Raw genomic sequence first — 27,411 nt, 5'->3', positions numbered from 1 at the left:
TCATTTCCGACCACCGCTGATGCAAGAACCAACGCTGTCTGCTAATAACGATGCCATGCTTGGGTGAGCAGATAAAGCATATTTGAACAGCCCGAGATTAAAACGAGCCGTTATGGAAGTAAAATATGAGATTCGTTTAAAACTACGTGCAAAAGTAAAAATGAAAGCGAAATGGAAGAACGTTTTCTTAAAGTGCTAAATGTTTGCCCATCGTTACTTTTCCAAAGTGTCTAGTGTTTACCTCAAAGGCTTGTACGTACAGATAAGTGGTCGACTCTCATATACACCTTCGGTAGATTTATTTGGAAAAATCGCAAGCTGGTGTCTGCGTGTACCACTATTTTCAAAATACAAAGTCATAATTCACCATAATTATCCTTTGTTGATAACTGATGAACTGTCATCATTAGTAATCAATATCTGTTCGCCATCTTGAAACAAGATGCTACCATTCCCTACACCAACGTAACTTGTATTATGTGCCAATATAGAAGTTTCTTCCTCATCAATATCAGTTCCTGACGCACCTCTAAGTTTGGCCTCATTGTCGCCATTAGCTCTCTGTGGATTAGTAAATTCTTTCAACGTGATTTTACAATATTTCAAAAGGTCAAAGTCTTTACTACGTTTGAAGCACTGGAATCCTAAATTAAGTTCATAATATTTCGTTGCCTCTTGAATAGAAGGAATGCTATTATAATTTTTTTTAGCAAATTAATTAATGGAAAACATGTATTATCTAAAATTACTCTAAAGACTCGTCATTATGCACTCCGAAATAACTGCTCTGCAATTTCTGTCATTTTCCAGTTTAGAAATAAACGTACTTCAAATCTCTTATATCCCAATACGGTCATAATCCGCTGCATTTCGATTGATTGATTGAATTGGTGTTGTAAGTCCACTTTATGCACAGTAAGGCTAATTGGGACTGGACCTACAGCTTAAAGTGGAGTCCCAACCACTATGTGCCTCCACCAGGTATCGAACCCAGGACCCCTTTATTACAAGGCGACGACGATATACTGTGTCATCGGGGAGGCGGTGGAATCTAATGACATTTTATTATTAAAATAATATCATGTAGTATACTTATTAATTTTTTATTGTATAATATATATATTGTGTATATGTCATTTATATATTGCAATATACTGCTGTACGTATAAGGCTTGTATGCTGTTTTCAGCAGTATAATCCAATACTTAAATAAATAAATAAATAATGATATTTTTGCGCATACTTATGTAATTGGTGTTCTCAGGGTTCTTATCCCGACCTGATCATTGATGTTTCTTGTGTGTTCTTTCATCCATTTCACCTAATTATCACTTATCCTCATCGTTGCGATACGCCAAAGTTCCATTGCTTCAATGCGCAAACTTTTAAAATGATCCATAAAAAAATATATATTGAAGGACTTTTTTCCTATCATTAACTTCACCGTCCATTCGTACAAGCACAGATTTCGGACAGTTTATTGTGCGAAACTTTCCGATACAATTATTTTATTTTTGTTTCTAATTTAACAGAAAATATTTATTTCAAATTAATTAATACGACATGAATGGGCGACAGATGACGTTTGACATGGCTTGACGAAAGAGCACAAACAATGCTGGCCGGCAGAATATACGAGCATTCACTATCCACATCTTCGTTCCTCAGAATTTTCATTTTTCACACATTGTATATGCATTTTAAGCACGTATATTATTCATTGTCTCGTTTTTTAACCAATTTAGCTGCTTTTGTAGAACCAGTATTTACGTTTAATTAACACTTTTAGGATATTCTTGTACGAACTTTCGAAAATATTTAATCAATCCACCTTCTTGTGGAAGGATTGCATTTGAGAATAACGAAGTAACAATGCTTGCTCCTATCATGTGAGCATCTTGTATTAAATTAATTAATATAGCTACTGCTTATTCTACCCAACAGTAACACATATATAAACATTGTTAACATTTTATTGATAACAAGATAGGTAGAGTGGAATGCATATGTATTACTAAGACTTCACCATGTTAATTCTAACTGTTTTACGTAATGAGAGCTACAGGAATTAATTGAAACAAAACGCCAGACAAGCCGCTGACAACCTTTGCACCAGCATACGTAAAAACCCATTCTCTAAGAAAATGTAGGGTGCAAGAGAGAAATTAATGAAAATAGTTATGGACAATTTGTCGAACAAGATTTGTGCATCCACCTTACATACTGTCAGTTTCACAATAGTCAGATGTCAATGATTGCACTGATGAAGTTAGAAAGCAGGAAATGTACTTGCTTCAAGAACTTATTTGTTTTAATTCTGTATTCTTGTAATTAAGGGGCGTTTGGCTCTATTCTCGAGCCTACCTGCACATAAAAGGAATTGAAGATATAAACGATGGGAAGAGTTTCAAGTAGAGGCCCCAATTGTCAATTTACAGTACGATTAATCGGAAAGCAACACAAAAGAACACAAGATATGAAACACTCAAATAAATTCAAGATTATATAATTTAACATACAGGGAGTTTGATGGATGGTATAAAGTCACAGTTGAGGGAAAAAGGAGTTCACACTTGCTGGCTAACATGTAGTGGAACATTTACAGAAAAGAATGCGTTTTTAATATTTAGTTTGGGATTGCGGTTTGTAGTAAATATTCAAATATCATATTGAAAAAGATGAGTTTTATTGAATGAGGAGATTTCATTGAGGTTGCTCTAACCGATGAAGTCTTCTAGTGGAAGATTTCCATGAATAACTGTAATAAGAGTGGTCCTAGAGTACTACCTTGTTGAACTCCAGAGAGGAAAGGAAAAGCATCTCTATTCAATTTTATGAAAAACAACACCTTAACCTTCCAGAAAGTTAGGTTTCCCACAAATATGAACCTACTGGATAAACACACAGTATAGTTATAAAACAGTACAAGCTGCCTAACAATATCGAAAGCTTTAGCCACATCAAAATATATTACGTTTAGTTGTGAATTATTAGAAATGTATTTCATATGTGAGAATAAGACAGGGAGGGTCAAAAGACCAGAGATATCAGAAGGTCTGCTTATATTTATGCTCGTTTGTTACTATCGATATGTGAGGAAAGACATCATGTGAGAACTGCATATTAAGCCGAACTGAGTTACTATGATCTAAAGGTTGATATCCATGAATATGTTACCCGTAAGCGGAACAATTTCGACTAACCTCATCATTCAACCACTCCCTACAAATCATCTTTCTCCTTTTCGACTCCAAAAGCATGGAATGCATTGCCTGCGAACATTGCATGCATAAGTAATCCAGTAAGTTTCAGAGGTAATGTAAAATTATGTTGACAAGGGTTAGGTGGAAGAGCAGACCTAGGCTGAACCTCGCACACTTAATAAAAGTATTATTATTATTATTATAATTTCACCGAGAATCACAATACGGATGTCATCCGAAACTATCATATGTTCTTCGTGCAGTAGTTCGTGTGGTTAGGGACGGAGAAAGCACTGATTTCAGATTTAGCAACGTCTAAGAGGGCGACCAGACAGAAGTTTCCATAGGAATATATATATATATATATATATATATATATATATATATATATATGTTTGAGTTGTTGTTTTAAGTCTACTTTATGCACAGTAAGGCTAATCGAGACTGGACCTACAGTTTAAAGTGGGATCCGAACCACTTGTGCCTCCACCGGGTATCGAACCCGGGACCCCTTGATTACAAGGCAAAGACGCTACCACTACGCCATGGGGGAGGCCCATATATATATGTAAATACCTTGAAGAAATTACCTTCCTACCGCTATATATACTCTGATTGAGCATACGTAAGTATTTTTCTATAATGGAGAATAAAATCATCCTTAGCAAGAAGTTACCTGGATTTAGTTGAGAAGGAAATCTCCACATTTTCACCCGTTCATTCGCATCCTGATTTGGCGTTATATCCAATCAAAAATTCAATAAGTATCCATATTTGATGTCCATATACAGTTGGGATTTCATAGCATTTAAATATCACACTTCTGCGATTAATTTAGCATCACACATTTCAACGCATGAGGACATCGGAACGCATAAATATAAATAATAAATAAACAAATTCTCTACCACCGTGCTTATGCACTTTGTTTTCTGCAATGTGACGTCCAAGAGTGAAACAAAAACAATGACCTCTGCATCTGCACATATTTGACTGGATTTTCCAAATATGGTTCCCTTTTGATCAACTACATTCATTACTTTGTGCAATGCTAGATTAAATAATACTGCCGAAAGGCCATCCCCTTGTTTCACTCCTGTATTGAATTTAAACTCTTCACTCAGTTTACTACAAACTTTCACTCGTGCCTTAGTACCACTCATAGTCATTCTTATTAGTCTTATTATTTTGATGGGAATATTATACTCTTCAAGTACCTTAAACAGTTCATTTCGATTAACACTGTCAAAAGCCTGCCTGAAGTCAACAAATAAAAAATGCAAATCCACATCATGTTCATAAAACTTTTCCATCATCTGTCTAATTATAAAAATCTGATCAGTAGTGCTTCTGCCAGTGCGAAATCCACATTGGTACTCTCCCAGTATATCTTCTGTGTAACATTTTATTCTCTCACTGATCAATCCTGACAAGATCTTATAGACCACACTAAGAAGTGTGATGCCTCTGTAATTTCCGCATATCAATTTATCACCTTTCTTATAAATTGGGCATATTACTCCAGATTTCCATTTATGTGGCATTGTTTCATTTTCCCATATCATTACAATCAATCTATGTATTGCTGCCAACAATGCGTTACCACCAAGTTTGATAAGTTCAATTATCACCTCATCCTCGCCTGGAACTCTATTATTACTCATTTTCTTCATTACAAATTCAACTTCTTTAATACTAGGTACTTGTACCTCATGACCATCCCTATTTTGTATATTCCTATTATACTGCTCTTCTTCTTCTTGGTCTTCCACTTTATTCAAAATCTCTTTAAAGTGCTCTGCCCATCTATTGAGTATCTGATTCTCTTCTACAATTACTTTCCCATTCTTATCCTTACATACTTCTATTCTTGGCTCAAATCCTATTCTCATTCTATTTATAGCTCTATAGAATTTTCTTATTTCACTTTGCTGATTTAGTTCTTCTATTTCTTGCATCTTCTTTTTATACATCATTTTCTTCTTTTCCTTGCATACCCTATGTGCTTTCCTTCTTAGTTCTTTATACCTCTCAGTATTACTTCGAGTTTCCCTCTGTAGCATTCTCTCTCTAGCTTTATTCTTCTCATCTATAACCTGTATGCACTCTTCATCAAACCACTCATTCCTTTTAGTTTTCTCTTCTCCAAAAGTTTCTTGTGCTGCCTCCTTTATCACTCCTTCTATTATTTCCCATTCCTCCTCAACCACTCGAAGTCTGTTATTCTCTTTCTCCTTCAGTTTACTCTGTACCTTACTTACATATTCACTAATTACTTCTTCGTCTTTCATTTTTTTCATATTCCACTTCTTTCTCTTGGCCATCTCGTTTCTTTGCACCGCTATCAATTTTTCCCTCATTACTAATTTTACCAGGTAGTGGTCGCTATCACAATTGGGCCCTCTGCAGCTTCTCACGTCAATAACTGACTTCAGATTTAGCAACGTCTAAGAGGGCGACCAGACAGAAGTTTCCATAGGAATATATATATATATATATATATATATATATATATGTTTGAGTTGTTGTTTTAAGTCTACTTTATGCACAGTAAGGCTAATCGAGACTGGACCTACAGTTTAAAGTGGGATCCGAACCACTTGTGCCTCCACCGGGTATCGAACCCGGGACCCCTTGATTACAAGGCAAAGACGCTACCACTACGCCATGGGGGAGGCCCATATATATATGTAAATACCTTGAAGAAATTACCTTCCTACCGCTATATATACTCTGATTGAGCATACGTAAGTATTTTTCTATAATGGAGAATAAAATCATCCTTAGCAAGAAGTTACCTGGATTTAGTTGAGAAGGAAATCTCCACATTTTCACCCGTTCATTCGCATCCTGATTTGGCGTTATATCCAATCAAAAATTCAATAAGTATCCATATTTGATGTCCATATACAGTTGGGATTTCATAGCATTTAAATATCACACTTCTGCGATTAATTTAGCATCACACATTTCAACGCATGAGGACATCGGAACGCATAAATATAAATAATAAATAAACAAATTCTCTACCACCGTGCTTATGCACTTTGTTTTCTGCAATGTGACGTCCAAGAGTGAAACAAAAACAATGACCTCTGCATCTGCTTTAGTACAGTTCCACTCCTGAGATAAGTTAATGGGAAAAAAATAGTGACGAACAATTTGACTTAATATTTATGCGTCCCAAAATAATACACAGAAGTGGATCATCAGTAAAAAAATAAAGTAGATATTAACTTGTAGTTTCGCTAATTTAGGAACTTTTAAATACTGGATTACAGAGGAGGGGTGGTGATTGACCTGGGCACGCCCGTATATATATACAATATATATATATATATATATATATATATATATATATATATATATATATATATATATGCTATAGACTGAGAGATATTACAAAATACTTGTAGTTGAAATGTTTTTTTATTGTTTTTTTTTAAGTGTTATCTTTTACTTAATTCTTACTTTCTGTCAATAAGTTTTGATACTTATACCAGTTTTGTATTCCTGTGTTATCTTTATTTTGTATGTGTTGTTAGGGCCTGTACCCAGGATTTCTTCTAGGAGAGGGGCTAGATCCGAAAAGTAGAAGCAAGAGAAGATCAGAAATGCTGTGATGTTGATTGAATTAGGTTATTTTAGGTTACCTTTCTGCCAAGTTGAACATTGAACATGATGATGTTAATATCTTTGTAGAAAATTTGTATGTATATCTGTCCAAAGTAATTGATAAACCATTCCTAAAAGAAAAATAAACTCCATAGTAATCAGGTTGCTTGGATTACCAAGGAAACTAAATCAATGTTAAACAAAAAAATAAGGTATTATGATAAATATAGATAATCGGGGAAGCTGGTATTTTTGTTTAAGTATATTGAACTGAGAAAGGCATGTAAAGAAAAAATAATTGAGGAAAAACAAAACTACAATAATAAACTACTTCTTAGCTACACCTAAGACAAAAAAATGGTTCTGGAGTCAAGTCAAATAAAGAAATACACAAAATGTATACAAGAATATTATTAGTGATGATGTTATTATCAATGATGACATAACTGTTGCGAACGCCTTTGCAAAATATTTCGAATCTAACTATGAAAATAATGGCCAGAATTGGGAATATAAGACGAAAGAAAGTCATATCCATATACACATACCTAGAATAGATGTAAATGATATAATAGCTGCGGTTAAGAAAATTAAACCTAGGAGTTCTTTTACACCATCATTTCTTCCCAATTACGTACTAAAAGCAAATATAGAAACATTAGCATCTGTATTAGTTAAAATATTTAGTTTATCATTAAGAAAAGAAATTTTTTCCAAATGAATGGAAATGTGTTAAAATTATACCTGTTCCCAAGATCTCAAAGGTATTAAAAATTACAGGCCCATTGTCATAATTGACTCTTTTGGGAAAATATTTGAAAATATAATACATAAGTATATCAGTTTTCAAACCAAATTTCTAATAAACGAACATCAACATGGTTTTATAAAGAACAGGTCCACAACAACGAAGTTAAGTGTGATCACAGATTTCACAACTCAGTTATTTTTTAATAGGAGTCAGGTTGATGTTTTATATTTGGATATAGGGAAGGCCTTTGACTCTGTACATCATGAGATATTATTATATAAACTTTTGTTATTCAGAAATAGCCAACATGAAGAGTGGTATACCTCAAGGGTTATCGCTAGGACCACTATTGTTCTTGCTCTTCATAAATGATATGGAACATTCTGTCACAAGTTGCAATCTCCTATTATATGCAGACGATGCCAAGGTGTTCAAGGAAATAAATTCTATTAATGATTGTTATTTGTTACAAAAGGATTTAAATTACATAAACAAATGTATGCAGAACAATCAATTGCAACTAAATGTAAATAAAACTAACTTTGTAAGGTATACCAGGAAAACACAATATACAGTCTATAATTACAAGGTTAATAATGTACTAGTACAGAATGTAGACAATATCAAAGACCTAGGTGTTATACAGGGTGACTCAATAAAAACGGGCCCCGCGTGCACTTTTTGTGATATCTTCTACATCCATTCACGAATATCCCTTATATTGCAGGACATGGCACAAGCAACGCCTGTGAACACAACTAGACCTCAATGGAAGCTCGAGCAAAGAATATACTGCGTGAAACATTACTACAAGACAGGCGCGTTCAAAAAAATCCAAGAGACTTTCATGCATCCGTTGCAATGTGAGAAGGCCCCTCCAAAAACAGAATACAGAACTGGATGGATCCCTTTGAGAAGTAGGGACCGTGGAGAACCTCAATGTAGCAATTGAAAACCGTCCAAGAAACTCAAGACGTCCCACAAAGCGTACAGCCGAGTTGGTCGAGAGCGTGAGAGAGTCAGTTCAGCAAAGAAAGGTATGTTGAGGTCCTCAAAACCTTCAAGAGTGAGCTACAGACCCTCTATCCGTCGCTTATGAGAAAGTTCTGGTTCCAGCAAGATGGAGCAAGCTCTCTCACACCTCAAACCTGTCCCGAGAGAGAACTTTGGAGGCCGTGTAATCAGTCTCAAGACTGATTTTGAATGAGCACCTCACAGCCCAGACCTTAGCCCCCCCCAGATTTCTTCCTTTGGGGCTATCTCAAGGAACGAGTGTACTCAGGGAGACCCAGGACCATCACTGAACTCTATGGAACCATCCGAGAGCAGATAAGAGCCATTTCTCAGTCTGTTTGTAAGGACGTCTTGGACAACTTTGTGCTGCACCTCAAGAAATGCACGGAGCTAAATGGAGGTCATCTCGAACACATGCTCTAGAATGAAGAAGAAAAAGCCAAAGACTTTCATGTTTTAATTTGATGTTCTAAACACAATAAACTAGTTATAACTAAAATTGCATTTAATTCCGACAAAAAATTAATACATGAAACCTATCGAAATTTGGAGCCCGTTTTTTGGGTCATACTGTATATGATACTAAGCTTACATTTAAGCCACACATAAATATGATTGTGAAAAAGCAAGATCTACTATGGGAAACCTGATAAGAAAATGGAAAGCAAGCAGTAATTTGAAACTTTTCATCTTCATGTATTCCATCATGGTTAGGCAGTTTTTAGAATATGCTTGTCAAATATGGCATCTGTTAAATTTCAAAAGTGATACATTGCTAATTGAAAATGTTCAACGCAAGTTTTGTAGATTTATGTATAATAATTTTGAAATGTATCATGTCTATTATGAATACAGTAATCTAAGTAAAAAAAAATATATTATGTAACCTTGAAGGTAGAAGAAATATATTCTGTCATCAGTTTATAGAAAATATCTTAGCAGGTGTAATAGATAGTAAAACAAATCTGGAAAAATTAGTGAAAGTGCCTCAATATAACACCAGAAGACATCATAATGTAATTGCAACTACAGTCTTAAAATCCAACCCTTGGATGGACAAATTGGTATCAATGAAAATTATTCGATAAAAATGTAAGCTATTTGAAGAACAATTGTGTGTTTAGCTACAGGTAAATGTCCCAATCTATGAAAATTATTCGATAAAAATGTAAGCTATTTGAAGAACAATTGTGTGTTTTTTATCTTCTTTTTAATTTCTGGTGTATATGTTGAATGTATATTATTGTAACCCTCTTTTATGTATTTTAACCTTATTCTGTAAAATAGTTTTATGCATATACACAGGGTTGTATAAAGATAAATCTGTTAACAACACTTAAATAAATACATTTCAATTCAATTCAATTTCAAATTTGTCTAATCGCGACGATGTTGATGAGCGATGATATGTTGAAATTGATAAAGGAACTCACTCACAAAGACACCTATACCCAGGCTAGGATTCAAACCCGGAACCCCTTGCGCTTTGCTAACCACTCCGCCACGGTTGTCGGAGAAATGCTGTTGGAGTATTAGACGTGGCCACTGACCACCAATGCTATGGAAATATTACAGCTAGAGATAAACGTACACTTGTAGTAGAGTTGAAACATTACGGTCGAAAGTAACAGAAAAAAATCAACTAAACGGTGCAAACCCACCACTCATTCCGACAATCAGCCATATAGTCGCTTACAGACAAATACGTATGTACGTCACACGGTATAGAGCATAGTGATTATTGTTTACATTCAATTCTCCGAAGTAATAGTTCTGTGTTCCGCAAATGAACAATGTTTTCAAATTTCCTTTAATTTTCTTATACCCGCGCCATTGAACAGTCATGATAATTCTATGTTTAGAAAATAATATATTTATGAATTAAATGTTGCGTATTTGATTTGATTTGATTTAGTTTATTTTACTTTGCGTTTTGTGCCTCTTGGCTAATTTGCGAAGATGCGGATGAGTGAAGAAATGATGAAATTGATGAATGGACATTCACAAACAACCAAGCCCGACCGGGATTCGAACCCGGGACCCTTGGCGTCGCAGCGCGATGTGCTAACCACTCGGCCACAGGGTCGGGCTTAAATGTTGCGTATATTAGCAATTATTATTATAATAAAGAACATGTCTAAATATGAGTTTTATAAAAAAATATACAATTTTGCATCACAACTGAAGGTTGAAAACATTCGGGACAGGGATTAAAAGAAATTGACTGTCCCGACTAAATCGGTAAATCTGACGTCTGGTAGCCTTGCATCAATGGTAATAAAACTAAAGCTACCCAATATTGCAGACTGCAGACTTCTGGAGCCTATCTCTCTACACAACAAACACATTTATTTATACAACAAGAAATTCTTTTTTTTTATTTGAAAATTAATTGGTGTAATTTTCGTAGATTTTTATAGCTTCAGATTCAAATCTTTCATAGTTAGAGGGGAAGGGGCATGGCCCCCATGGTCCCTCTCCTGGGTATGGGCCAGCCTGCGAAATTATTTTCAAGGAATATTTTTTATTGTTTCTTTTATTTTGTAAGGAAGCAAATATTTTTTTGAAAAATCTTACTTCCTTTCGTTAAAGAAAACGATATTACAGACGATTTGTTCATGATGATGCGATATAAAGCTACCGTGTAATAGCTAAATGTTTATGTATGGGGCGTTTTAAAAATCGAAAACGTTCAAAATCGGGAAATACGTGTTTGGCATTTTGATGATGTGATTATGAAGCTATAGACTACAGCTACAGTAAGAGATATAAAAATATTCTTATTACAGAATAATGTGAGTTATCAGTAGAATGTTCTATTACATTTAAACTCGGTTTATTTCATTTTTGCAATGCTGTTCTACTATAAGCCTTATTGTATTAACGATCGCCTGCATGCTGCAATAATCTTACTCAATATACTAACAAGTAACAGTCTATAATTTACCCAATAGAACAGGATAACAGATGCCAAATTTTCATTTCAAACATTTTATGGAACGACAATTTTGTCTTGAGGACCTTTGCTACTATTAGCATAGGACGCAATACTTGAAACAAACTTCACATCTTTTTCTGCTATTCATAGGCCTATTGTTTGCATACGGGTATTAAAAAGAACCGTAACTTTAGAGAATAATATTTGGTGCGGTTTCAAGCCAACTTTACCCACAGAAAGTCTACTCGAGATTGGACCTACAGATTCAAGTGGGATCTGAATCACGATGTCCCTCCACGGGTATCGAATCCTTCATTGCAAGTCCACGACGTTTCCACTACGTCATCCGGGGGGCCTCAAGTAGGAAGGGGGGGCGATATCTATACTTCTACAATTTCTAAGCATTAAAGACAAACAGATGCTTAATATTTTCAGATTAATTTTAAAAAAAGTATTGGAATTCCCTAATAATCAAGTTATGAGTGTATTTAAAAATCAGAAAATCAACTTTTGCAATTATATTACAAGTTACAAACACTTCAAAACGTTACAGTAACTCACAAAAGTAATTAATTTGAGTTTGCTTTTTAAGTCCAGTTTATACACAGAAAGGCTAATCGGGACTGGACCTAGAGTTTTATGTGGGATGGAACCACTATCTGCCTCCCCTTGGCGTTCGAATTAAAAAGAGTCCATTGTGTTTGTGTGTATGTATAAGCCGGCCCCCGTTGCGGAGTGGTTAGCGCATCGCGCTAAGACGCCGGGTGTCTCAGGTTCGAATCCTGACCTGGGTATGGATGTTTGTGAGTGTCCATTCATCAATTTCATAATATCATCACTCATCCCAATCTTCGCAAATTAGCCAAAAGTGGCACAAAAAGCGAAGTAAAATAAAGCATATAGCCTATATATATATATATATATATATATGTATATGTATATGTATATGTATGAATACATACATATACATACATACATACATACACACAAACACACACACACATAGATATTATGACCTTTCATAAAGTGAGCCTATAATATTGCACTTGTATCATAGTATAAATTATATCGCTGAAAGATCAAACGACAGTGGAGCATAACAGGATGCGATAGTCCATATATTATCGCAGAGGGATTAATAAAGTAACGACTAATTGCACAATATAATTGCAGTGCACCGCTCTCCATGCTACAAACGATACTGTATCCTCATAATCTATTCGCGCAGGCGAAAAACACGAAGGCAAAACAAGTCCAGCCGTCATCCCCTGCAAGCGTTCATTAGCGATCGATGACGTTTAATTAAATACGGCATTTCTCCCGTAGGAGGGTAATTAACTCGTAATCTTTGATCCTCGCCAAACGTCATGCTGGTGGATGTACCCCGAGTGTTCAGTTTCTAAAAATAGAATCTTTCTTTTTACTAAAAAAAAAAAAAGATGGAACGGTTAAAGAAACGACGAGACTCCCCTCACCCTTGCCCAAGATGGCAACTGAGAGAAGCCCCCCCCCCCGTTCTTGTGTTAACAGCAACGCAGTGTTGCCATATCTGCGTAAAAATATAAAGGTTGACTCTCTCTCTCTAAGGGTTGATTCTCAGGTCACTTTGGTTAACGACGTCTGCATTTTCAAACTGCTTAAGGTACGCAATTCTTGTGCGTGTGCTACATCCCTCTTCCATTAGAGTTTACCTGCAACCCTTCATAAAATAGCTCTTCGTACCAAACGTCTGTGGCGGAGTGGTTAGTACAGTCCGCTACGACAGCAGGGGTCCCGGGTTCGAATGTCGGCCTGGGCGTGAGTGTTCCTTCATAAATTGCACCTTATCACCACTCATCCCCATCGTCGCAATTAGCCAAAAGAGGTAGAAAAGCGAAGTAAAATAAACTAAATAAATCAATCAAGTCGGTGCACATATTCTCATAATATTCGACGATGAATATGATGCTTGCACTTGATATGCTAGACAGATGCGCCTTAGTAAACGGATAAAACAAAATACATAAATGTTCTTTCAGTTCAAATTACACACATACATGTGATATCATGCATTTTTATGTGATCCGCAGTTCGTTATCTTTTATCTTTTACATCAAAAAATGTCATGATCATCTCGTCACATTTCCGGGCCTCTTCGATAGCATCGTCGCCTTGTATTCAAAGTTTCCCGTAAATTCATCCTTAGCAGGGAGTTACCTGGATTTAGTCCAGCAGGAAATCTCCACACGTTCATTCTCATCCCGGAGTGGCGTTACATCCAATTAAAAATTCAGCTCGTATCTGCTAACGTTGGGAACTTGTATGGTCATCACTTCCATGTTACAAACTTTGTTAAGTTCTATAATAAGATCATTGTGTCTACAATTTAATATGGGATTCGAACCATTGACAAGCCTCCTCGATGGCGTAGTGGTAACGTCGTCGTCTTGTAATCAAGGAGGTCTGAGGCTTGATACCCGTTACGATTCGGATCTCACATTAAACTCTACGTCCAGTCCCAATTAGCTTATATGTGCATAAAGTGGACTTAAAACCTAACTCAAAAGCATATACTTGAATCAATTAAATATCCTGCGTAAACAGAGTCGGTTCCAGATCGTTCATTGAGAAGTTACTTCAATAACAACTGCAGTACAAATGACGTCCATGACGTCAGTATTCTATGACGTGTACTACGTATGGAATTAGAAAAAGATTCTCACGACTGGTTTAATCTTGATCAGTATAAGATTTAACTATGCGAGAGAGAGAGAGAGAGAGAGAGAGAGCAAACAGACGAGAAACAGAGAAATGCAACGTCACAGAAAAATCTAACCAAGCCTGGGAGGTATAACGGTCATTGTTTCACGTTGCTAATCAGAGATGTAGGCTTCAATGTGCGTGTGTAATTTCGTTTTATCGAAGCTTTCGTGCAGCAAAAAGCCTTTCCTTCCTTTGTACGTCTGTTACAAATTATGAATTATTATGAACTCCCTATTGCGTCCGATATGAAAAAACTAACTTCGAATACGTGAAATCAGTATATAAGGTATCGAAAAATAAATGAAATTCCACAATAATCCAGTGACGATTTCGAAGAGAGCAGGTGGCGTAAATCCACATTTTTTTTTTCAACTTACCATGCGGCTAAGTAAACAGGTAAAACGAAATACATAAACGTTCTTTCAGTTCAAAACACACACATTTTGTATAACTTTCGAAGGTATGTTAAATATTACTCAACCGTAGGATATGTATCATACCTCGGCGCTCATTTTGTAGAGTCACTCTAAAATCGACGAAGATATTGGTTGGAAGATTTGTGATTATTTTCACCTATTACGAAGGTCACTATTTATATTTTGAGCCTTGGCAACACTGATTGAAGTTAGGCGCGATTTGACGTTTGCACGGAATCGTCTGGCATTATTGACCATAACGTACTTCAAATGTTTTGTCAATAGCTTCATTTGTGTTGTTTATGTTGCCTTGGAGATTGCGCGACAACAATGAAATGGAATTAACTCGTGAACATTTTCGTGCGATGATTTTTTACGATTTTCGACGTGGTTTATCAAGAAAAGAGTGCATCGATCAACTTACTTCCACATTTGGCGATGAAGCCCCATCCTTTGCCACTGTGAAACGCTGATATAACGAATTTAATAGTGGCCGCCATTCGTTCACCGACGAGATTCGCGAAGGTCGTCCAAAATCAGTTGTTGTTCAAGAAAACATTGATGCTGTGCAAAACCTAATACTGCAAGATCGTCATGTGACATACTGTGAGATTGAGGCAACCATAGGCATTAGTTTCACCAGCATATATAAAATATTACATGATCATTTAGCTGTGAGAAAGGTATGTTCTCGTTGGATCCCACACAATTTGACAAAAACTCAAAAAGACGGTCGCGTCAATTGGTGCAAACAAATACTCAATAAATACAATCGTGGTGCTTCAAAAGACGTATATAAGATTTAACAGGTGACGAATCATGGATATATGCATATGAGCCGGAACGTAAACAGCAGTCGACTGTATGGGTGTTTCAAGATGAACCCAATACAACAAAAGTTGTTCGCGCTCGAAGCACATCGAAACAAATGGTCGCCTGTTTTTTCGGGAAAACTGGTCATGTGGCAACTGTGCCTTTAGAGGAACGTAGAACGGTCAACTCTGAATGGTACACAACAATTTGTTTGCCAGAAGTCTTCGCTCAAATACGGAAAACAAACAAACGCCGTCGGATCATTCTTCATCAAGACAATGCCAGCTGTCACACATCTCGTCTAACAACCGACTTTATGAACAGTCAAAAAATAGAATTGATGGGTCATCCGCCGTACAGTCCTGATTTGGCACCCAATGACTTCTTCTTGTTCCCTAATGTCAAGAATAAATTGCGTGGACAACGATTTTCGTCGGCGGAAGACGCCGTTGATGCGTTCAAAAACCATATTATGGAGGTGTCTCAAGAAGATTGGAAAACCTGCTTTGACAAATGGTTCGAACGAATGCAAAAGTGTATTGACCATAAAGGAGAATACTTCGAAAAACAATAAAGCAGTTTTCAATGCCAATTCCTGTTTTTTCATTGTTAGGCTCAAAATATAAATAGTGACCCTCGTACCATAAGGTGTTTATGAGAATGTTAGGAAGAAGAAAACTTGCACGTTGTCAGGATATATTTTGTTTTGTTGATTGGAAATATGTCGGTAATGTGCATGAATGGTGAACGAACGGATTGCGTAAAATGTTGTTTGCGGTTAATACGTAAAACCGAATGCATAAATAACGAAGCCTCTGTACACTTCACTGTCCGTGGATCATAATTTTTCATCACACATCAGGTGTCAATAGGCTTGGAACTATAACACTCTATCCTAGGTAAGTAAGAAATGTTTCAAGAACATATATGTTATAAATACCTAAATTTGAATATATGATAATACGAGGAAATATATTTCTTCTACAATATAGTAAATAACGGATATTTTTAAATACATTGGCTGTATTTGTATGTGCTTCGGAGATAGCGACTACCTAGATAAAATGCCAATGGTTACGCTCCCATTGGCAGACAGACAGATCTATAGAGATTGTAAATATCCCAGCATACAAAGACTTGGTACTTCTATCAGGGCAAGATATTTTATCTTCATACCCATATTTAAACCTTAGCCCATATTTAGAATTTGGTGAACACACACAGACGCAGATACACATATATAAATAGACACATGGGTGTCGCCAGAAATTTTTGTAATGGATTCAGACCGTTGACATAAAATTATTATCATTATCACATCCGGTGGGAAAGCCTTCTATTAGATACATGAGTGATTATCAAGTTTCTACTTTACTTTTGTACATTTCGTGTAGTTAATACACGGAAATACTCTATTTCATGGAAAACGTTTACACACCTTAAGAAAAATTTTAGACATAAGTCTTATTTGTAGAACTTTGAAAACTCATGGATTGATTTGGATTAAATTGTAGAATTTGAAAATATTACATTTTCACCTAATTTCTGCGTTTTTGACCAAGTTTTTCGGTGTGACTTTTTTATTTTAATTTGGTCATTCTATTGGGATATTAATTAACTGAAGTCTACTTCTATTATTACCGACAATAAAAATAATAAGCTCTTTGCTTTTTCTAATTTGAAATAAACAACGTTAATTTTCTGAAAGTGTCGATTGACCGGTTCAACGTGTGTGTGTGGGGGCGTATGTGTGTGTGTGTGTGTGTGTATATATATATATACAAGGTCTGTCCGAAAAGTAATGAGACAATTTTTGGCGGGCCAATCAGAAGGGTTGGGGGATGGATCTATTGGGCGGTTGGTGGGGAATGTCAGGTGGAGGATGCAAATCAGTTGCTTCCGAGCTGTTCCAGCGTTCGGATCGCCAGCAAAGTGAGAAGCTGTCGAAAATGGAGTGCAGTTTGGATCAGCGGTATGCGATAAAATTTTGCGTCAAACTTGGTAAATCCTCTACCGACATGCTTGAAATGTTAAGACAAGCCTATAGGGATCAGACTTTAACGAAAGTGCAAGTGTGCAGGTGGCACAAGGAGTTCAAAGAAGAAAGTGAAGACGAGAAGAACAAACAACGCTCAGGGCGCCCATTAACGTCCAGAACTGACGACCATGTGACTCAAGTGAAGTCTGTTTTGGACTCTGACCGACATTTTAGTGTGAAGTTAATCTCAGTTAAGGTGAAACTGCCGAATTTTACACGAAGGTACTCGATCTCTTGTGAAAAAGTGTCTTGAGCATCCGCCCTGAGATCGCAGACACCTGGTTTCTCCAACACGACAACGCGCCGTCTCGATCATCGCTGTAAGTGAGGGAATTTCTGGCCAAGAAGAATGTGACAACGCTTCCCCACCCACTGTACATCCCAGACCTCGCCCCGGCCGACTTCTTATTGTTCCCGAGGCTTAAATTCGGCCTGAAAAAACACCGTTTTATGTCGACTGAAAAAATCCAAGTAGCCGTGACGAGTGCTCTGCAAGGCATCTTAGGTTAAGACTTACTGCGCTTCTACGAAGAATGACAGAAATGCTGGAACTGCTTTATTATCGCTCAAGGATATTACTTTGAAAAATATTAACGATTTTTGAACCTAGTTTCAATAAAACGATTTCTCCAGAATTAGTCTCATTACTTTTGGGACAGTGTGTGTGTGTGTGTGTGTTGAATTTCGAATGATTACCCGCTCTTGCCAGAAGACACTTAGATAAAACGAAGAATGATGGGACATTAACACTGATACATCCATGCCACACACATGATTTGAACTTGGGATCTCTATCTTCATAGGACAGCACTCCTCCATGGAAACCGGTATAAAACTCAAAATAGAGATAGTATACGAAAATCTATTTCGATGACAGCATACAACATGTGGCCTTTGCACACACTGTACAGTACACAGGGTGCTGGAAAATAAGTTTGGTAAACGATAGGTGGTGATAAATACTAACCTAATGATGAGAAAATGCTCGAAAAGGAAACCGGAAATAATTATGAAAAATTAGGTTATCTTGAAAGACATGCAAAAAAAATGCAAGACAAAGATGAAAAATATTACAAACTAAAATAGCAGAAACTGAATATCTGAATAAGAAGAATGATTAATAACAATCAGTGACTTCTTCATATATTAGAAACTAATAGGATTGCTGATCTAAAAATTACTAGAGCTGAACATTTTGTCAATATTAGATGTGAAATATATACTGTCCTGGGAATACAAACAATAACGCTACAAACTTGGTATTTCACTATGTGGTAGATCGGTATAGTGATGTTACATAATTTATCTAGATTGGTCAATTTGTCTTCCCGAGCTACAATGAATAGCTTTGTATTATTAACTGTTAGACACAGGAACATAAAGCTTGGTGTGCTGATATTTCCACCTAGCATTATCTGAGAACGTCATAAACTATCACCTCCCTGTCTCTGTGGAAGTTGAACAAGGAAGTCAGAAATTTGAAATTTGCTAAATATGCAGTTTAGTGAAGCGAAATACCTACAAAAAATCAAGGTTATGCAATGTAAATTTTCTATTTTACCCACCAGCACACCATCGAATAATTCATTACACAGATTCTTCAGAAACGTTTGCACATACAAAGATATAATTGGGTGTGTTAAAACAATTACCAAATACTAAATTCTTACGATGTTAACTTTAATGTTCAATTCGTTCAAAAGGTAATAATAAACTATGGACATGTCAGGTTACGATTTTAACCTATGAAGGACTAAACGCAGTCTCAACTCGATTAAAATGTATACAATATAGAACCATGAACTAAAAAATTGATTAGAAACTTAAATCGTTTAAATGTTATATTGTGTACAAAGCAACAATTAGTACTTCCGTATTTTTATTTCATAAAATTCACATTGTGCAATTCGTCTTTTGAAAAGTGTCTGTTCACATGCTTAACTACAAACAGACAGAAAGATGAAATTCTATATGCAGTACGCTCACTACTGTTTTCTTTTGAATTTCTTATTTTATAAAATAACTTACTCCCACTGCACACGCTCCAGACTTCCCGGTAGTGATAGCTCGATGAAGATATTGGGTACTACAACGAATAGTCATTTCATTCTTGTCTTCTCACATAACTAATTATATTAATATCATCAATATAATTTTAAAATACAAGCTGAGTTAGTGCCATTCAACTCCACTTAAGTGAATAATAAGAGTATAAAAATAAATTCAGTCTGCCGCCTCGCCTGACTGCACACTGTATGATTTTATTAAGATTCCAATTCGCGTTCTTCGTAATTTCTAATGTCTTTCCGGGAGTAGGTAATGGAAGCCATTGTGAAAAGAAATGTTTTCCATTGTTTTGGTGACATTAGTCTTGTCTTTCAATTTGTACTACTACATCCTACTCACTTACAACCTTAGTGTGTCTTCATTTGTTATTTCAAGTTGGTACAACATAAAAGTTACACTTTGAAGGCAGAACAGAAATTAATTTAGTGTATTGAAACGTGCCGCAATATAATTTTTTTTTTTGGTGTTTCAAGTCAACTTTATGCACAGTAAGGGTAATTGGGACTGGACCTACAGTTTAAAGTGGGATCCGAACCACTATGTGCCTCCACTGGGTATCGAACCCGGAACCCTTGATTACAAGGGGACGACGCTATTACTGCGCCATCGGGGAGGCCTCTTTAAATATATGAACTCTGTGTGTGTGGTTTGTGTACACAGTGACTCACATTAATTCTTCACGATAAATGTAAAATGTGGTAAAATATGCATATATTCAAAGTTATACATTTTGCCTGTTTAATTGTCAAATATCAAACTACTTTCACTTTTTGGTGTCAAAAACAGGCCACTCTAAATTCGTACACATCGTGAATGTCCTGACGTAGTTCACTATCGGTCCGCTAAGATAAGTGGTAAGAACAAGCCATGTTGCTTCCTAGCTATCATAGCTGTTACGAGTAGCTGCTCCTCTACCTTCTGACTACACTACAGAAGAGAAATGGGGCACAAAAACAAAAATACAATCTTCCAGCAACAACCGCTATTCATTGTTATTTATGCAAATGTGTTCTGGTGCAGGGATTGCCCAAATATTACATGAGTGTAAGAGTACCGTGGATTAAATAATAAAACGTTATAATAAGGAAAACCCCAGAAAGGCCGGCCAAGGTAAACATGAGATGAGATAAATGGGCTGTAATATGAAAAATCAAGAAGAAGAAGAAAAATCCCGAAAGCAGAGTGAAAATTGGAGCAGATACTTAGGCTTTTGTACTTCTGGAAACAGGTCACCGACTGTGTAGGAAGTAATCCAAAAAAATCGCCATCATTGTGAAATGGAAGGATAGACTGCAGTTCACGCAAGATCATCTGCAGATGGCCAAAAAGTAGTGGTGTTCAATGTTTATGGATCAGGGATAATGAAGTCGAAAGCTAATTTACAAGATGAGTAAGTGGTTAATGGGTAAATGTTTGGTGCAATTTGACCGCACATATTGTAATTTTTGTGCCTACTAAACAGTTGAAGGAAGTTATCAAGTCAAAGGAATATGCCTAATAGTATTAACATTTGCAGTTATTCAGCTATTGGGTTTTTACATTTTACCCATGGTGATCGAATATTAAAGTGGCTGTGATATCAAGACTAACGTTGTTAAATTTTGTTTTCTAACTTCAAATTATATTTCCTCATATATTTCCATCAAAAGTGGCATAAAAGTGTTATCAGCCCAGGCTTCCACATATATAAATCTGGGTCTGAATACATTATCCAAACAAACATTCTATTATGAGTTTGTAAAATTCAAAACAAAAATACATTATGCTTGCTTACAGTACCACAACTTACATCAAATAGTTATGGGAAAAAATAGCATTTATCATGGATGATACGTAACAAGATACCACCAATAATGAAGGTATATTTGCTGAAAAAAAACAACACATTTTCACCATGCAATATTTTTAAAGTAAATCTATTTGACTTTCAGATTTACCCCTTGTGGTCAAGAAATTTTTGAAATAATTACGCAGGCATTTTAAATGTAAATTTTGAACTCTCGTATCAAAAATTCAGCAATACATAATAGCTTTAAAGCCTGAGAATGCATTTCCACTCCATACTACTATCATAGCTCGAATAGTTTCAAAGACAGAGGCAAAATATAGAACTTGTTTCGGGGAGCAAAATACATATGGGAGTGGGGCATAGGAGTACCGGTATGTGTTAGCATTTTTATCGCAGTAACTACGTTATCTACCGATAATCAAGATGTTCCGGATTTGATTTCCGGTTGCGCACATTCTTGAAAGTAGATCCGGTACCGACTGGCCTATTTCTGCTTAACTTTTCTTGTATTCATTGGTAGTTTGGAAAGGATATTATTGAAGGATTTCATTTTATGTTGCACGATCTTGGTTGGTTGTTGGGATATACGTAACGGTACCATCACTTTTCATAATATTGGGGGCGCGTGCTTCTCTGTCACTTCGCTAAATCCATCAATATTCCAAGATGTACCAACATGGATAATTAATCGATTATTTACTTTCCATGATTTTTCTGCCATAAATGCACAAGCAGCCAATCAAAAACATTGTGTGTCGCATTAAACTAATATTTGCCAAGTCGTAAAACATAAAAAATTAAGATATTTACAACTTCATAATTGTTGTCTCGCAACCATACTAATGAGTCAATCGAGTTAATTTATGTCGTAGGTAGGAAACACGGACAGAAATACAGACAGATGACGGACGGGAAAAAGCTGTACTTAGTCATATCTTGCCGATTAGTACGTACTTAAAATAATTGTGAAAAAAGCCTTGAACCAAATGAATACTAAAAAGTCGACCAAAAATGTAATTTTAATATTATTATATTATATATTATAGAAATTCATGATTGTATTAATCAAAATGGAGTACGGATTATTAATAATCCCAGGAAGGTTCTTATTCAATTTAGTGATAGATTCATAATTGATGTTGTTGGGTCAAATGACGAGAATAGTCTTGTTATCATTTTCAGGATGGCCGCGGTGGCTCAGTCGGTAACGCGTCTGACTACCATGCTCAAGGTCCCGGGTTCGATCCCCGGCCGGTTCAAATCCGGGAACTTTTCTAACGGTGGAAGCGGCCCCGGCGCCTACCCAGCGTCGAATAACATGGGTACCTGGGGGAAACCCTGGGGGGTAAAGGCGGTCAGGGGCGTGATGCTGATCACATCACCCCCACTCACGATCGGATCAAGAAAGTATGGGGCGTTACCCCCACACCCCCTATACGCCTTCATGGCGTGGTGCTATGCACAGGGGAACACTTTACCTTTACCTTTTATCATTTTCAGGATTTCAGGACAGCGCGTTAAAGAAACAATTACAAATATTTTGAGATTGATGCATATTTTTGATGGACTTAAAATATGATAAATTTGCAAGTAGAAATTGTACATATCTGAAAGAGTGTGATTAGCCTTCTTTTATAATATCATACGAGTACTTTGCGTTCATTTCTGCCTTTCTAGGTTATTCGCGGTGATGAAGATGAATGATGAAATATATTATAATTTTCTAAGTTATGGGAAAACGCCAAAAATCTCATTTCAAATCAAAACTTTTGTCTGAAGCTGTGAATTAAGAAACATACAAAATAAGGTTAAACATTGGCACAACCCATTCCAATAGACCTGTACAATAATAGATAAGAACAATTGACTGACTTCATGATTTCAGAAAATGTCACATAGGTGCTTCAGTTTAACTCAGGGGTTTCCAACTGGCGGCCCGCGGGCCGCATGCGGCCCCCGTTGTCTTTTTCTGCGGCCCGCGAAGCCAGTTTGTAAAATACATTAATTTTATTTATTTTTATTAAAATACGTTCTTTTTTTACTGAAGAAACGGATGCTCTGTGAAGAAAGACAATATCACAGGTAGAATTGATTTTGCAGTCAATAATGATCATCAGAAGAATCTAAAGTGACGTAACTTTCTCTTCACACCATGCATTCCATCCCTTCGCTATGAACTCGGCCGCTTCCTTGAAGGCTTCACTCTTTTTGTTCAGAAACAAACTACAGAGTGGCGCTATAGAGATCTGTTTTACTACGCACGAAGTACGAAGAGATTTCCAGTGTTCCAACTCGGATTGTACTGTGCCTGATTGTTAAAGTTTGTGCAAATATCGAAATGAGCAATATCTCTACAAAAAACGTAAGATTGAAAATTAAAATAGCTTCTCTCCAACTTGAATTGTGTGATTTGCAAGGCGATGTGTTCCTTCAAACTAGGCAAGAAAAGGGGCCAGAGTTTTTCAAATACCTTTCAAAGCAACGCTTTCCAAACCTTCGTAGTTTTGGGCAAAGAATGACATCGATGTTCGGTAGCACATACACGTGTGAAAGTGTTTTTTTCTGCAATGAAGTTCATCAAGAACCGCTACAGAAGCCGACTGGCAGATTCTTCACTGCTTCACCTTCTGAGACTTTCAAATACAGAAATTCAAATACAACTTTAATAAAAGAAGCAGATCGGACTCAATTTTCACATTGAATACTTACTATGAAGGATTCTTATTTGTATGGTGTGTCTTTAATTTCTTTCAATTCATCAATAAGTATTGGGTTTCTGTGAAATAAATTGTAATTATACAATTTTGATTTGTAATTCCATTGTTTTATTGCCTCATTTTAGAAATTTAGGTCATGCGAAAGTACTACATTATCAGTTCAGTACTTACAATTTTTGTAATTTTTAACCCCCCCCCCCAAAAAAAAAATGCGGCCCGCCTATCAACTGCTGGATATAATTTTGGCCCTCGGACCTTTTGAAGTTGGAAACCACTGGTTTAACTGATATCTGCTCACCTGTATGGTTTGATTTTATTACATTTCTTCATTAAAACAATTTTTATTACATCTTACACAGGCGTCCGAATTAAAGTGTCAAACCAGGGTATTACCAGGTACCCTTGACCCTCTGTACCCCCTCAAGGAAGTGCAATATTTTTCATGGTTTATGAAGATTATGTTGTTTATGAACGTTTTCAGTTATTTTTAACTCGCGGAGATGTGCTATTGTGAAGCAAAGTACATCTTTTACCTTAGCATGTTACTTTACCGTGAAGCAGAACAGACCGAAGGCTTCGCGCAAGTGAATATAGCACCCAACACGACATCTCACAACAGCAGCTACGTCGTTAGGTTAGGAGTGTTAGATTTGGAGCTGATAGCAATTTCCGACGTGTTCTTTCGCTATTTTAGTGTGCATAAAAACGGTTTTCACTAATAAAAAGCGGCGGAAGTACTCCGAGATGGCAGTTTTTACTTACGCAGGCCATACTTTGGGATCAAATATCTCCGTTATGTGTGTTTTCCGCAAGTTATATTACGTTAAACACAGAAATCTGTCTATTAAAACAAAATTCAACGTAATTCTCGAGGGAATCTACATTTCTAAACTCATTTAGAATCGAAGGAAATATTGGTAGCCTTTGTCTACTCTTCCTCTGGTCAGATATGCTGTATCGTTGTTATTTTTTAATTATTCATGAAGAATTTTGCAGATTTAGTATTATCTAATTTTGAGAAGGCAAGGGGAAAATTTTATTATTGGAGTGCCATATCTGTGTCCAAAATCATGATAATAATCCGTAAATTATATTTATTATATATGTAAAAAATTACACTTTCCTTGACGTTATTATTTTATTTTATTTCACTTATTTTACGTCAATCGTTTTGACTAGGATTAAATGGAAGTGGGAACAATCGATATGTTTACTACTGTTTTGAAATCTTAACGATAAAAAAAATCTCGAATGGCGAAAAGAGGAAATTCCCAAGTCCCATTAAGGACCCATGTTCTTGCTTCAGTGGGGAAATTTTGCAAGTCATTAGGCATGTATGAAGTAAGCACGTAGGTGGTGAGCGACTACAGTTTCATCAACCGCATTTAACTGCAACCATAAGGAACTAACGTAAGGTGACCAGATTTTAAAACAACAAACAGGACATTTCTCATACTTCCAGAGGGAAAAACGGTACGGCAAAATGTACACATTTTAATATAAAAACTGTTTCGTCTATCTAAAAACTAATTAAATAAAAACATACTGTGTAAATAATTTGCATAACATTGTGATGTTCACTGCACTACAACCAAGTAGTCCATTATAATTATAATAATACATCTTTCTAACATTTTGTAAAATTTTATACACATATGATTAAAGTTCATATTACTAATCAACATAGCTTTCGAAGCTTGTCACTTATCCACAAGCCGTTCATGTAGAGTGGGATCCATGAGTATTACCGTGCAAATTGTCCACGACTATTTTCATTAATTTTTATCTTACATTCTACGAGTTATTAAGCGATGGATTTTTATGTATGCTGGTGCAGAAGTTGTCCTTCTTTTAATTCTTGAAGGTCTTATTGGGTCAAATAAAGTGCACGAATATGGTGATGGACAATTTGCACAGTAATACTCATGGATCCCACTGTACGAAAACATTCCTTCAGTGGGGGCATTAGTTCCAGGTAAACAGAGATATTTTAAGAAAATTGGAATATGGCACATTGTTGACATTGAAATGTGAAATAATTTCTACCCAACAATGCCATACTTCACAGTAATAGTAGAGAAGGTGTATTGTTGTAGAAATTCTATGTCGATAAGTGATTGTCACAAAAAGGGACATTTTGGAGTCACGTAATCGGGACAGAGATTAAACAAACGGACTGTTCCGCCTTTTCACCTTAAACTAACGTTACAACTATTTCAGTCAGATAGAGTTGGAATAGCATAAGTGTAAGAAGGGGAGTTTAACATTTATTTTAGTGGTCGTACGTTATATTTTTACACGTCTGAGGTAAGTTGAAGGATATATCTGCCCATCGACACTCCCGGTTGTAATCTCCCTCCCTCACGGTCTATATACATACATAGACATTGTCACATTTTAAAATTATTTCAGAAACTGTACACGTCCTAGCGTGGTTTATATGTTTTTGTTTTCCCTCACCTTCAGCCAAAACGTATCGCGCAAGACATCAAGAGTTAAAATCACGGACGAGACCTGGCAACACTGCTACTTTGAACTGTATTGTGTCCGCGGTGCATGCGCACACCTGATAACGCCAACACTCTGGAAACAGATGTGAAGGCAGAACCTTACCTTGATGGAGCTGGTCCACTTGACGGTCGAAGCGAAAGGTCATCCTGGTCAGAGGGCAAGGACGGGCGTTCACCACCTACGCGCCCCCTGGAAGTCATTTCCTCTGACACCGCGTGACGACAGGGGGCGCGGGGATCCGCTGCGACACGGCACGGTGACACTCGACGCACACACACATTGCACAGAACGGAGCACAGGAATTGCACACGGAACTTCCCCGTACGGAATCATGAGAAGATGCGAAACACTGCACAATCACAGAAGCGAGACTCGCTTTTCCAAAGCCGTGAATTCACTTTTTTTATTTTGCTATTTGGCACCGCAGCTTGTGAGTGTTGTGACCGACGTTCGCGCACTTACTCCTCACATCTCAAACACTCTCAGCCGGTTCCAGCGGACAGCTGGGTTTTCATGTCAACTTCCGGGAACAGGGATTTTCTTCCTCGACTCCGCCGTCACGTGGCTTCTCCGTCTGGATGCTAGCGCGGTACAACTCTCACTGGAGGTCGCGCTCGTGTGCAACCATCACACCCCCGCTATTGATTGGGCCTCCCCTGATTCATACATTCGCTCGCGCACAAGCGGACAGTGTTGCCACTTCTGGCACAACTGCATCGTACCTAAAATAATACTGAAAAGAACTTTTACGCACCAGGAAACTTTCTGTCTTACCCTCACAAGCAAGCCGTGCTGGA

At 36.7% G+C, this 27,411-nt stretch overlaps 1 protein-coding gene across 1 annotated transcript in view; it reads right to left on the bottom strand.

Annotated features, from left to right (window-relative positions):
- The window catches only part of LOC146000385 (uncharacterized), an 891,759-nt gene extending 864,560 nt beyond the window's left edge, over positions 1 to 27,199 (bottom strand). The window contains exon 1 of the mRNA XM_083137967.1: positions 26,717 to 27,199. The gene's annotated coding sequence lies outside the window, so the exon portion shown is untranslated. The remainder of the gene's footprint in view (positions 1 to 26,716) is intronic.
- Between the last annotated feature and the right edge of the window lie 212 nt (positions 27,200 to 27,411).

This window comes from Lepisma saccharinum, chromosome 16, assembly GCF_977018435.1.
Source record: "Lepisma saccharinum chromosome 16, izLepSacc3.1, whole genome shotgun sequence".
Taxonomy (NCBI): Eukaryota; Metazoa; Arthropoda; class Insecta; order Zygentoma; family Lepismatidae; genus Lepisma; species Lepisma saccharinum.
The sequence above is the reverse complement of the archived record's forward strand: the minus strand, read 5'-3'. Positions and strand labels throughout refer to the sequence as shown.